Source organism: Cervus elaphus, chromosome 33, assembly GCF_910594005.1.
Source record: "Cervus elaphus chromosome 33, mCerEla1.1, whole genome shotgun sequence".
NCBI classification, from domain to species: Eukaryota; Metazoa; Chordata; class Mammalia; order Artiodactyla; family Cervidae; genus Cervus; species Cervus elaphus.
The window spans coordinates 51,295,516-51,310,502 of NC_057847.1; the positions used below are offsets into that span (position 1 = coordinate 51,295,516).

General features: G+C 37.5%; 1 pseudogene across 1 annotated transcript; it reads right to left on the reverse strand.

The window, feature by feature from the left end:
- Positions 1-10,613: 10,613 nt before the first annotated feature.
- LOC122688392 lies at positions 10,614-11,464 on the reverse strand (annotated as a pseudogene). The gene has a single exon (XR_006339431.1). The product of XR_006339431.1 is annotated as a translationally-controlled tumor protein-like (transcript).
- Positions 11,465-14,987: the final 3,523 nt, after the last annotated feature.

The following is a 14,987-nucleotide window of genomic DNA, read 5'->3' on the forward strand; positions in this document are numbered from 1 at the left end:
TGCAAATATGCTAAACTTGCTTTAATGAAAAGTCATTCTTTACATAGCTTACATCGACATAAGATGACAAGTCACTCACCAGATAAAAGCTTCTTTGTTTGAATCAAACAATAAGCCAGCTCTTCCACAAAAAAAAAAAAAACAAAAAAACTGCCATTCTATTCTGTACTGAATGCATTTTCAACTAATGCTGTATTCAGGATCAAAACCAAAGGAGGCCCATCTGCTAGGAAGGCCAAAAGCTCATTTTGTGGCATGTCAGTCCAGTCTGTTATAGAAATGGTCACTCTAAAACTGTTTGCAATTTAAAAGTGCACACTGAGAATTATGTTAACCTCTATTGACCGACTTTTGTTAAATGCACCATTAAGAATCCAATTTACCCTGGCTTCCTCTAAAATGTTGTGCTCAGGGCATTCCAATAGGTACATTACGATGGTCAATTGTCATAGGCTAAAAGTCAGTACCTTGTTAGCTCAAATACACCAAGCATTTGTCCCTAATTTTAATAGGGGCCTCTCTTGCCCTGGAATTATGGGGGCACTGATGGAATATAACCTTATAAGATGATTTGAGGGGTGTCAGGCTAGATCCACGGGTAAACACTGATTGAACAAGGCTAAGAGGTCCTAGATAGTGAACTCTGACATCACTCTTCACCAGTCTGGTTCTGCCTCTCCTGCTTAGAGTGAAAATTTGCAGAGGTTAGAACCTGAGTGTCAAGTCAAAATGAGATGATGAATTAGGTCAATTACTACATGGTAGACATGCCAGTCACACTAATGCTTAGTAAATATAGCACACTTTTAATTGTGCTTACTGACATTCACATTTATTTTCTTTTGTCATTTAAATCATCACAGGATTGTTAATCAAGTTGTCCCTTCACTGATTAACTCTTACGTGACTTCACATTGAGTTCTGAAACACAGTGCCGCCCCGAGGATGGCTTCCCCTCCCATTTAAAGGGCAGGTTTCCTGCAAGATCCACCAGCAAGGCCCCAACCATGCCCATTCCAGAAAGGTCGTGACCTCATCTCTAGTCAGGCAGGCATGGAGTCACTCAGGCATGAGCCACTTGGTCGTTCTAGCTCAGCCCTAGGACTAAGGGTAGTGGCATTGGATCAGGTATAATAAACTTTTTACTTTGCCTTATCTCTGATTTAAACCATTATTGGGTATCAATAGGCCTCCTGAAATCTTACAAGGATAGGCAAATATAAATAAGAATCCCAACAAATTTAAGTATTTTTTAGTTTGCTGATAATCTATTTCTCTGCTCCAAACACAGATGTTTTGGAATTGTTGGCCTTGCTGTGCATCAGGCACGTGAATCTATGATCAGTTACATCTCTGTTAAAAGGTAATTTAAATATACTTGGAAGGGAAAAGATGGAAGATAGAAGGACTTGACATGAAAACACTAGAATCACAGCTAACTGCTGAACTATCATTGACAAAAAAGACTGAAACCTACCAATAAATATATCCTACACCCAGCAACAAAGAAGGCATAACTAGGTGATAGGAGGGCACTTTCACAATATAAATCAAATCCCATACCCACTAGGTGGATGACCCACAAGCTAAAAATAGTTATATTGCAGAGGTTCTCCCACAAGATTAAGAGTTCCGAGCTCCAAGTCAGGCTCCCAAGCCTGGGAGCCTGGCACTGGGCGGAGGCACCCCAGAGCATTTGGCTTTGAAGGTCAGACAGGTTTGATTACAGGAGCCCAACTTTCACTGCTATGAAGTGCTGCACTCAATATGTCAGCAAATTTGGAAAACTCAGCAGTGGCCAGAGGACTGGTAAAGGTCTGTTTTCATTCCAATCCCAAAGAAAGGCAATGCCAAATAATGTTCAAACTATCACACAATTGCACTCATCTCACATGCTAGTAAAGTAACGCTTAAAATTCTCCAAGCCAGGCTTCAGCAATACATGAACCATGAACTTCCAGATGTTCAAGCTGGATCTGGAAAAGGCAGAGGAACCAGAGATCAAATTGCCAACATCCGCTGGATCATTGAAAAAGCGAGAGAGTTCCAGAGAAACATCTATTTCTGCTTTATTGACTATGCCAAAGCTTTTGACTGTGTGGATCACAATAAACTGTGGAAAATTCTTCAAGAGATGGGAATACCAGACCACCTGACCTGCCTCCCGAGAAACCTTTATGCAGGTCAGGAAGCAACAGTTAGAACTGAACATGGAACAACAGACTGGTTCCAAATAGGAAAAGGAGTATGTCAAGGCTGTGTATTGTCATCCTGCTTATTTAACTTATATTCAGAGTACATCATGAGAAATGCTGGGCTGGATGAAGCACAAGCTGGAATCAGGATTGCCGGGAGAAATATCAATAACCTCAGATATGCAGATACCACCGTTATGGCAGAAAGTGAAACACTAAAGAGCATCTTGATGAAAGTGAAAGAGGAGTTTGAGAAAGTTGGCTTAAAGCTCAACATTCAGAAAACTAAGATCATGGCATCTGGTCCCATCACTTCATGGCAAATAGATGGGGAAACAGTGGAAACAGTGGCTGACTTTGTTGTTGGGGTTTCCAAACTCACTGCAGATGGTGATTGCAGCCATGAAATTAAAAGACGCTTACTCGTTGGAAGGAAAGTTATGAGCAACCCAAACGGCATATTAAAAAGCAGAGACAAAGGAGGCAAGGATATACAATGGAAAAAAGACAACCTCTTTAACAAGTGGTGCTGGGAAAACTGGTCAACCACTTGCAAAAGAATGAAACTAGAACACTTTCTAACACCATACACAAAAATAAACTCAAAATGGATTAAAGATCTAAATGTAAGACCAGAAACTATAAAACTCCTAGAGGAGAACATAGGCAAAACACTCTCTGACATAAATCACAGCAAGATCCTCTATGACCCACCTCCCAGAATATTGGAAATAAAAGCAAAACTAAACAAATGGGATCTAATGAAACTTAAAAGCTTTTGCACTACAAAAGAAACCATAAGTAAGGTGAAAAGACAGCCCTCAGATTGGGAGAAAATAATAGCAAATGAAGCAACAGACAAAGGATTAATCTCAAAAATATACAAGCAACTCCTGCAGCTCAATTCCAGAAAAATAAATGACCCAATCAAAAAATGGGCCAGAGAACTAAACAGACATTTCTCCAAAGAAGACATACAGATGGCTAACAAACACATGAAAAGGTGCTCAACATCACTCATTATTAGAGAAATGCAAATCAAAACCACAATGAGGTACCATTACACACCAGTCAGGATGGCTGCTATCCAAAAGTCTACAAGCAATAAATGCTGGAGAGGCTGTGGAGAAAAGGGAACCCTCTTACACTGTTGGTGGGAATGCAAACTAGTACAGCCACTATGGAAAACAGTGTGGAGATTCCTTAAAAAACTGGAAATAGAACTACCATATGACCCAGCAATACCACTTCTGGGCATACACACTGAGGAAACCAGATCTGAAAGAGACACATGCACCCCAATGTTCATCGCAGCACTGTTTATAATAGCTAGGACATGGAAGAAACCTAGATGCCCATCAGCAGATGAATGGATAAGGAAGCTGTGGTACATATACACCATGGAATTTTACTCAGCCGTCAAAAAGAATTCATTTGAACCAGTCCTAATGAGATGGATGAAACTGGAGCCCCTTATACAGAGTGAAGTAAGCCAGAAAGATAAAGAACATTACAGCATACTAACACATATATATGGAATTTAGAAAGATGGTAACGATAACCCTATATGCAAAACAGAAAAAGAGACACAGAAATACAGAACAGACTTTTGAACTCTGTGGGAGAAGGTGAGGGTGGGATGTTTCAAAAGAACAGCATGTATACTATCTATGGTGAAACAGATCACCAGCCCAGGTGGGATGCATGAGACAAGTGCTCCGGCCTGGTGCACTGGGAAGACCCAGAGGAATCGGGTGGAGAGGGAGATGGGAGGGGGGATCAGGATGGGGAATAAGTGTAAATCTATGGCTGATTCATATCAATGTATGACAAAACCCAGTGCAATGTTGTGAAGTAATTAGCCTCCAACTAATAAAAAAATTAAAAAAAAAAAAAAAAAAAAAGCAGAGACAGTAGTTTGTGCACAAAGGTTTGTCTAGTCAAGGCTATGGTTTTTCTAGTAATGTATAGATGTGAGAGTTGGACTATAAAGAAAGCTGAGCACTGAAGAATTGATGCTTTTGAACTGTGGTGTTGGAGAAGACTCTTGAGAGTCCCTTGGACTGCAAGGAGATCCAACCAGTCCATCCTAGGAGAGATCAGTCCTGGGTGTTCATCAGAAGAACTGATGTTGAAGCTGAAACTCCTATACTTTGGCCACCTGATGCAAAGAGCTGACTCACTTGAAAAGACCCTTATGCTGGGAAAGATTGAGGGCAGGAGAAGGGGATGACAGAGGATGAGATGGTTGGATGGCATCACTGACTCTATGGATGTGAGTTTGGGTAAACTCCAGGAGTTGGTGATGGACAGAGAGGCCTGGCGTGCTGCGGTTCATGGGGTCACAAAGAGTTGGACATGACTCAGCCACTGAACTGAACTGAACTGAACGGGACTAGGGGAAATAAGAGACTCGACTCTTGGAGAGTACACATTGAATCACTTTTCTGTACTCCTCAAACTAGTACAACATTGTAAATAAACTATATCCCAATATAAAACAAAAATTCTATTAAAAAATAAAAAAAATTAAAAAATTACTTATGACTATTAAAATAATTGAGAACTAATTTGGATACTGTTTCAATAAGGCCATCTAGATTTTTAAAAAGTATCATACTTATTAAGATTATTTAACTTTTCTATTGCTAAACAGACCTAATTTGAATGCATTAGGACCAATCAACGAACATATCTTTTGTAATTTTATGGGTTGATGTTTATCCACAAGCATAAATCACCATTAACATTTAGAAAATGGTTTTATGGATTAAAATTTGATTTTGTTTTATGTGATCCCAAAAGTATGAATTGCTTAGTAAATAAAATGTCATGAAAGAGCTCTAATTAAAAATATGAAATACTATTCCCCATCCTACTTTTCTAAAAAGCAAAAAAACTAATATCCATGCTCAATTCATGCTTTTAATAAAGTGACTTTAGTTTACCAATGTGTAGTTCTATAATATGGTGGCTACATTTTATCACTTTTAGATTTGCTTTCTATTTCATCTTTGCTATTTGTTTGTGTATTTTCTTTCTGATGGAGAATAATTTCTTCAACTTTGTTATATTTCAGTTTTTCTCATTTTGAAATATAAATAATAGTTTGTTAGATTAAAAATATATGGTCATCCTATGAAGAATATTTGGAAGTGAAAAATCTTTAAATGGCCAAGGAAAGCAGTAAATATTAGTATATCTGAGATGCTATAAATAGTAACAAAACAATCAGCTCTTCTATAACTTACAACTTTATAACTGATGTACACAATGAAGTAACTGAGCCAATGGAAGTTTTGACAATTTAACATCTTCAATATAGCTTTGGTATTGGCATCTATTTTAATTGTTTCATCATTAAAGATGATTGAACACAATACACATAATATATGCTACACATTTATTGAAATATTAACTATCCTATGCCTAACACTATCTTCCATAGTATTACATTCTATAGCTAAATAATTAGCTTAATCTTGTGTAATAAGGTTTTTTTTTTTTTTAGTAAATCTTTGGTCTCTCAAAATATATTTAATGTGTTATTATCTTTTGGTATAAAATAATAAAAAGGAAATGGTGGATCTCTATTTCTGTTTAAACCTCCAAATAGGATTTTCATTACAGAACAAATGAAAATGCCAGCTAAAGAAATATAAAACTTAGATCTCTAGCTATTTGATCTCCCCTTATCACCCTCCTACAAACCATTTTCGTTAATATAAAGGTTAGGTAAGTAAGTGTGAATTCATTGACAGTTGTTGGATAGGAAAAATCTAAAGCCATTTCAACAATAATAAGGGATGAGAGTTCCCCTTCACTGCTAATTTCTTCACAATGTCTCTCCCTATACCAGAAGTACTTTATCTGCTTTTTCTAATGTAGTTTTGGGGTAATACATCACACTGAATTACTTAGTCCAAGTGGTCACTTTTTAGCAACTGACAAGTAAGATTAGTAGTTGTATCTTTGTTAGAGTCTAGGTAATGGAAGTCACATTTATGTGGTAGTTGTGGCTATTGAATTTCAGTAATATAATTGTTTACATGGAAGAGATAGAAGAGTGTTTAAAGTGACTAAGTGTTGAAAATGTTGAAAGGCTTTGAATAGGAGCCTTTCTTCAGTTTCTTTCAAGTTTCAAATTATGGTGCTCACATAATTCTGTTTTCAATTACTGTATGTATGTCTTTTAAGGAACAAGGCAATGTTTAATTAACTATACTCTAACTTCTTAGTGCTACTGTGACATGAAATTTTTTTCAATGAGGCCTCTCTTGAATCTCAGGTTACCAGTTTCAAAGGGGACATTTTAGCTCTTGCCTTAATTATAGTTCAACTCTTTTGAGAAGTTTAATCATTGTTCTTCTGTACACAATAAGTCATTTCTATCTGTCAGCTTTAAAATATACACATATGTATAATATTTATATTAATTCATTCATTTATTGTTAGATTTCAGAAATTATATTATTATGTGCCTAGGGAGACTTCGGAGAAGGCAGTGGCAACCCACTCCAGTACTCTAGCCTGGAAAATCCCATGAACGGAGGAGCCTGGTGGGCTGCAGTCTGTGTCTTCACGCTAAAGTGACTTCACTTTCATGCATTGGAGAAGGAAATGGCAACCCACTCCTGTGTTCTTGCCTGGAGAATCCCAGGGACGGGGGAGCCTGGTGGGCTGCCGTCTATGGGGTCGCACAGAGTCGGACACGACTGAAGCAGCAGCAGCAGCAGCAGGGAGACTTACTTCAAATTTATTGTGTTTGAATTTGGAATTTATAACTTTTGCTTTCTTACCAAGTTTGGAGAGTATTGCACCTTTATTTCTTCAAGAATTTTTCTGTCATTTTCTTTCTCATCTTTTTTGAGAACTTGAACTGCTTACAATGTCAGACTATTTGACTTTGTTCCATAGGTAATTATACTCTATTTAAAATTTGTTCTCTTATTCAGATCACATGTCTATTGATCTGTATTCGAGTTTCAATAACTCTACTCTGCAGTCTCTTGTTATTAAGCCCATTGATTGACTCTTTTATTTCAGATGGTGTATGTTTTTGGCTCTAAGTTTTCCATTTGGTCATTTTTCACATTTCTTATTTCTTTGTAGATATTTCTTATCTGTTTACTCACTATGAGCATATTTTTCTTTACTTCATTGGTCATCACTAAAAAAAGCCACTCTAAAATCTTTGTTGAATAATTTAACCACATAGGTCACTTTAGGATTAACTGTTCTTTTCTTCAGGAAGACTTCCCTAAGCCTACGTGGGTTGAGTTAGGTTCCTCTCTTTTCTCTAAGAGTTCAGGCTATACCTCTTTTTTATACAGTATATGAAATTAAAGTAGTGTGTGTATGTGTCCATGTACTCAGATTGTAAACTATTCAAGGACAATAGCACTGTCTTTTTCATCTATATTCCTTTCAATTTCCAGCACAGTAATTGAAAAACAGTACATATTCAGTACATGTTTGCTTAATTAAATGTAGTTCAGGGAGACTGTGTGGTTCATTATTCAGGTAGAACACAGTGAAAATCAAGAACTGGGTTTTGGGCCACAGTTTTGTAATACACAAACTACATTTGGTTAATATACCTAAAGTTGGCAAAGTTTGGGTAACTGATTTATGCTATCCAATTTATCACTATAAATTAATGCAGAAATTAAAGTTTACTGTTTGTTAAAATATAATAGTATAATAAATATCTTTCTAATGATTAATGTATATAATCAAAGTCTTCTTTACAGAATATATAATTTCTGGTGTTATGCGTCTGGGAAATAAATATAATCAAAATATTGTTTATATTATTTGGTGCAGAATATAAAGAGAATGATGGGAGATGAAATCAAAGAGAAGACCAAATAGAGATATCTCTCTGAAAGATTCCTAAAAAATGTTTTTTAGAACTTAATCATCATTAAACAGTAATTATTAATTTTTGATGCATGTGATTTTAAAAAGAGCTAGAAAGGGGTATAATCCAACTATCCAAATAACATCTGTTGATATTAAAGAGAATTAATGAAGCTACAAGTGTCTATTAAGAAAATTTCACATGATACAAAAGCAATCAAAAATGACAGCTTTCATTCTCAATTTATTCACCACTAAATTTAAACACCACTTAAAGTTTGTTGAGTTTCTTCCAGAATGAGGAATTGAAATATTTATCTATCTAATTATCTATCTATATTTACCATTATATATTATCCTATTCTACTCAATACTAGTGTGCATTTATATCTAGTATGTTATCATATATTTTAGATATTGTCTATACTAACATTCAGAATCATCTAATTCTTGTTAACAGGTTGTATATTACTCCATCATATGAATGTGCCAATAATTTATTGCCTCTCCATTTCAGACCTATTCTTCTATACTTCTTAATGATGCTAGGCCTAGAACTCCACAAACCACCTTTTCTTTTCCGTGTGCGGCCCCACCTCTTTCCCTGACGCTGCCAATGAGGGTAGTAGAAGGAGAACAGAAGGCTGGAGGATGAAGTGTCCTCCCTGTTTTCTTTCTATTGCTATTTCCTTCTATTCCTATTCCTATTTGCTTTCTGTCCCATCTCTCTCTCCAGCATCACTTCTGTCTTTTGATAGTAACAATTAATTTCAGTTGCAGCAGTTGAGTTCAAAATTGTCAGCTTGCCAGCACACCCAGAACCGACCCATTTCTACCCACTTAGAGACACAAGTACCACCTCAGGCAGGGACTTCTTAGAAATGCAGGAAGGATCACGTTATAATTTTGTGGGCTCTGGGCCCTTATGCCTTTGGAGATCGCTTCTACCATTAACAACTTTTTAAAACTATATTTTCTGATGGCATTAATAAAGAAAAATATATTACTATTATTTATAAAAAATATTTCCATTAACCTAAAATTCACTCTTATTTTAAAACAAATCAAAACATTGTCATGGTTCCCTGAAAGTATTTTGGGTCTAGGCACTGTGCCTACATTGCCTAATGGAAATGTGGCCATGGTTCTGTGAATCAGATCTACAAGGTTCTTCCTCCTAGCTTAGAAGCACCAGTATCAACCCAAAGGTGCTCAGAGCTCTAAGCCTCAGCTCCATGGATGCCCTTCCTCCAATTTAATAATTCTGACCTCTGTTGGCAGAGATCTCCACTGTGAATCTTAGAGGAGGACACAATTCAACCCATAAAAAGTAGACTTGTCAACACTTACTAAACCAGAATATTGATAGGTACTTTTGTTATTTTTAGGTTTAGCCATTACAAACATATTTTAATGAACATTTTTGAATACACATTTGGATAAATTCTTATAAGTGTAGCTTTTGCATTAATCTCTTAGGAGTGAAAGAGTAGGGTACCTTCATTTTTAATTTAGTTTTCATAACTATTGCCTTGTTGTATTCCTTAAAACTTCATATTCTTGCTCAAAATATATGGGTTTTCAAGCATTATCATCAAACTCTACATTTTGCTGATCTGATGTGTGAAATATGGTTGTACATTTGTTTTGATTCTCATTTCTTTAATTATAAGCCAGGATATGCATTTGTGTTATATGTTTATTGTCTATTTAGATTTATTCTGAAGACTGCCTATTTATATGTTTTGCTGGTTTTCCATTGAGAGTTTGCTTTCTCTAACTGATTTTTATGTCATAGATATCTGATTTCTTTAGCCAACTTCATATTTCCACATCAATTAGTTAGTTTGTCATTATCTTTGGGTCTCAAGTTAGAAATAACCTTCAACATAAATTTTCCTGTGGTCTCTTCTACAAAAAGGTTGGATCAGGAAACCCCTCCTAAACATAGGGCTTATTTATCCATATTTAGAGCTTATCAAACCTTTTTACTGAGAATTGAAATTGCTTTTTATTCTCTTGTCTTTCCACTGGGTTATAATCTTAAGATCAGAGATCTTGATTTGTTTATTGAAGCAGCCCAGGTAATTAACAGTGTCTGAATTTAAAAGGTATTTAATAGAAAATTTTTTTTTCTTTTTTGGCTGGAGGAAGGAAGGAAGGGGAAACAGTGAAAGTTCATATTAAGCCATAATCCTTATGGTTTTGAATTTGAAAACCATTGATTCAAAAGTTTTTGGAGATACTCAGCACTTTTCGTATGTATAGTTCCAGTTCTTGAATTTAGCTGGCAAAGTTAATACACTGGTGGTGAGCAAAATGTAGTACTTTCCATCACAATGTGGATCATTTTTTGCTCAGAATTTTAAAAAATATTTTGATTATTTTTAAGGTGGAGGCCATCCATGTTCCTCAAGGATATTTCGTAATAGAGATTTGTTTACCTTCTCTTGTCAACAGAGACAATTCTGTACAGCACTTAAAAGCTTGGTTTTGGTCTTATTTCTACCATTTCTAGCTTTGTGACGCTGTCCATGTTATTTATTTATTTATTTATTTTTTTGAGTTTAAATGCGTTTTATTTTTAGACAACCTACATGACACGTTTTCTCAAAAACAATGCCTCCGCTCCAAATAAATCAACGTGCAAAACAAGTGAAGAGCTCGAGATGACATCTGTCCCATCTGTCTAAGTCCTGGTGTTGTGTGAATGAAAAGCAGTGGCCAGCCAGTTATGACGACAGGTGATTGATCCAAAGTAACTGCCAACTTTGTTAACATTTTTCCATCTCTAAACCATCCTTAAAGAAAATCATATGTGGGGTTACACCATCCTCACGGTAGTCCAGCAGAGCGACCGTGCCATCTGGATTCATGTTTTCACCAATAAAGAACTGATCGTTTTCGAAATTCGCAAGGATGTGCTTGATTTGTTCTGAAGCCCCTGTCATAAAAGGTTTTACTCTTTCTGGTCTCTGTTCTTCAAGTTTCCCTTTGATTGACTTCATGTAATCTTTGATGTACTTCTTGTAGGCTTCTTTTGTGAAGCTGGTTTCCTGCAAGTGATGGTTCACGACAATATGGACACCGGTGATTACTGTGCTTTTGATACCTTCCCCCTCGGGGCCTTCAGCGGAGGCATTTCCACCAATGAGCAAATCATCGATGTTACCCCCTGTCCTACTGACCATCTTCTCCTCCACCTCCAGACACAGCCGTCCGCGACCTCCCAGATCTTGTAGATGTCGGAGAACATCTCGTCATGGCTAACGAGGTCCCGGTAGATGATCATGATGGCGACTGGAGGGAGGCGACAGCGGCGCTGGCTTTTAGCAGGAGCCCGGAGCTCAGAGCGAGCGCAGTGCGGCCGGAGTGGCGCTCGGGGGGGAGGGGGGAGTGGGCGGAAAAGCTGTCCTTGTTATTTAAATGGTCTGGTCCATAGTCTTGCCATCTGTAAAGTGAGGATGATATTATTATCTGTTGCATAGCATTGCTGGGAGAATGAAAATAGATGCCATCTATTAAACACTTGTAAAGCATCTGCCTACAATGCAGGAGACCTGGGTTCAATCCCTGGGTCAGGAAGATCCTCTGGAGAAGGAAATGGCAACCCACTCCAGTACTCTTGCCTGGAAAATCCCATCGATGGAGGATCGTGGTAGGCTACAGTCCATGGGGTCACAAAGAGTCAGACACGACTGAGTGACTTCACTTTCACTTTTCACAGTGCAAATAAGACACTAGATATCATTATTATTAATACTGTTTTCCTTTCTTAGGAAGTTGATACTTCCTCAGAGTGCCGTGAATTGGAATATTTTCACTGACCTATTGCTTTTCAGGAATGGAAAGATAATGTATACTTTGATTGCTATGGATTAGTATTGACTACAAAGGCAGTTACAGTGTGAAAAAGAAACCTGCCTATCAGTTTGTGATGGAACAGAATTTAAGCTGTTATGTGTATGGTCTCTGCTCTTATGCATCTGCATGTACTCTTATATACATATGTGCATAACTGGCTTAGTAACCTCAGGAAATTATGGTAGTTGAGACAGTTGTTTTCCACCACTAAATATTCCCAAAATTTTGTTTTATATTTTATTTCTTTCCCCTTCTAGGATGGTCCTGATATTCATTTTAACTTTGTTTAAGCTATATAAAAAGATTTGTGAAATGTGATACTCATGGAACTGTGCCTTGAGCCACCGTAGGATTGATTCTGGTTAAGTAGAAAAATGAAAGCAGAATTCTTAATTTGTTCTAGTGATGCTTGATTATTCAGGAGTCTATCTGAAATGGAATGCAATTTTTTGTGGTCAGTTTTGTGGTTGAAAGAAGAGGCAGCTGCCTCAATGCTGAGATTTCAGAAGGTCCCAGAAGTGCCATTTCTCAGTACCTCTTCATAATCTGAATTAGAGGTCTATTTTGGGTGGGTAAACTTTGAATTTTTCACAGGTGACTCCAAGAAATTCAAGCACTGTGGAAAGAATAAGCCATTCTTATTTATTATCTTTCTGAAGTAGTTGCTTTCCTATTATTTTCTAATATAAAGGCTAATCTGGATATACCTGTCAAAAAAACAGGTAAAGACCTAAGACTTTCAGAAGCCCATGTTTGGTACTCTAGGAGAGGGACTTAAAGAAGTGAAGTTGTTAAATATACATAGATAGATATCTATATTCACATCTGTATCTATCTATCTATATGTGTATATATACATGTGTATGTATGTATTTATATGCCAATGCCAGATATGAGAATAAGTTAATTCAACCTAATGGTTTAATTTTGAACCCATTGATTATTCTGTTACTGCCTTGAGAGGAAAACATGTTTTATAGCATATATCAATTAGTATTTTTTAAAGTCTAAAATGCATTTTATTCCACTTATATCTGTTAATATGATTGTTTTTGAGTTGAAAGTGAAAAGTGAATGTGAAGTCATTCAGTTGTGTCCGACTCTTTGTGACCCCATGGACTGTAGCCTACCACGATCCTCCATTGATGGGATTTTCCAGGCAAGAGTACTGGAGTGGGATGCCATTTCCTTCTCCAGAGGATCTTCCTGACCCAGGGATTGAACCCAGGTCTCCCACATTGTAGGCAGACGCTTTACCATCTGAGCCACCAGGGAAGTTCTTTTTGTGAGTTCAGTTCAGTTCAGTAGCTCAGTTGTGTCCAACTTTTTGCGACCCCATGGACTGCAGCACACCAGGCCTCCCTGTCCATCACCAACCCCCAGAGTTTACCCAAACTCATGTCCATTGAGTCGGTGATGCCATCCAACGATCTCATTCTGTCATCCCCTTCTCCTGCCTTCAATCTTTCCCAGCATCAGGGTCTTTTCCAATGAGTTCAGTTCTTTGCATCAGGTGGCCAAGGTATTGGAGTTTCAGCTTCAGCATCAGACCTTCCAATGAACACCCAGGACTGATCTCTCTTAGGATCCCTTAGGACTGTTTGGATCTCCTTGCAGTCCAGGGACTCTCAAAAGTCTTTGCCAACACCACAGTTCAAAAGCATCAATTCTTCAGTGCTCAGCTTTATTTATAGTTCAACTCTCACATTCATACATGACTATTGGAAAAACCATAGCCTTGACTAGATGGACTTTTGTTGGAAAAGTAATGTCTCTGCTTTTTAATATGCTGTCTAGGTTGCTCATAACTTTCCTTCCAAGGAGTAAGCTTCTTTTACTTTCATGGCTGCAGTCACCATCTATAGTAATTTTGGAGCCCCCACAAAAATGTCTGCCATTGTTTCCACTGTTTCCCCATCTATTTTCCATGAAGTGATGGGACCAGATGCCATGATCTTAGTTTTCTGAATATTGAGTTTTAAGTGAAATTTTTCACTCTCTTCTTTCATTTTCATCAAGAGGCTCTTTAGTTCTTCTTCACTTTCTGCCATAAGGGTGGTGTCATCTGCATATCTGAGGTTACTGATATTTCTCCCAGCAATCTTGATTCCAGCTTGTGCTTCTTCCAGCCCAGTGTTTCTCATGATGTACTCTGCATATAAGTTAAATAAGCAGGCTTCCAGCCCAGTGTTTCTCATGATGTACTCTGCATATAAGTTAAATAAGCAGGATGACAACATACAGCCTTGATGTACCCCTTTCCCTATTTGGAACCAGTCTGTTGTTCCATGTCCAGTTCTAACTTGTTTTTTGACCTGCATACAGATTTCTCAAGAGGCAAGTCAGGTGGTCTGGTATTCCCATCTCTTTTAGAATTTTCCAGAGTTTGTTGTGATCACATTGTCAAAGGCTTTGTCATAGTCAATAAAGCAGGGATAGATGTTTTTTTGGAACTCTCTTGCTTTTTGATGATTCAGCGGATGTTGGATATTTGATCTCTGGTTGCTCTGCCTTTCTAAATCTAGCTTGAATGGTTCACATGTTGATGAAGACTGGCTTGTAGAATTTTGAGCATTATTTTGCTAGCGTGTGAGATGAGTGCAATTGTGGGGTAGTTTGAGCACTCTTTGGCATTGCCTTTCTTTGGTACTGGAATGAAAACTAACATTTTCCAGTCCTGCAGCCACTGCTGAGTTTTCCAAATTTGCTGGCATGTTGATTGCAGCACTTTCTCAGCATCATCTTTCAGGATTTGAAATAGCTCAACTGGAATTCCATCATCTCCACCAGCTTTGTTCATAGTGATGCTTCTTAAGGCCCACTTGACTTCACATTCCAGGCTGTCTGGCTCTAGGTGAGTGACCACACCATCGTGATTATCTGGCTCATGAAGACCTTTTTGTGTACAGTTCTTCTGTGTATTCTTGCCACCTCTTCTTAATATTCTGTTTCTGTTAGACCCATACCATTTCTGTCCCTTATTGAGCCCATCTTTCCATGAACTGCTCCCTTGGTATCTCTGATTTTCTTGAAGAGATCTCTAGTCTTTCCCATTCTGTTGTTTTC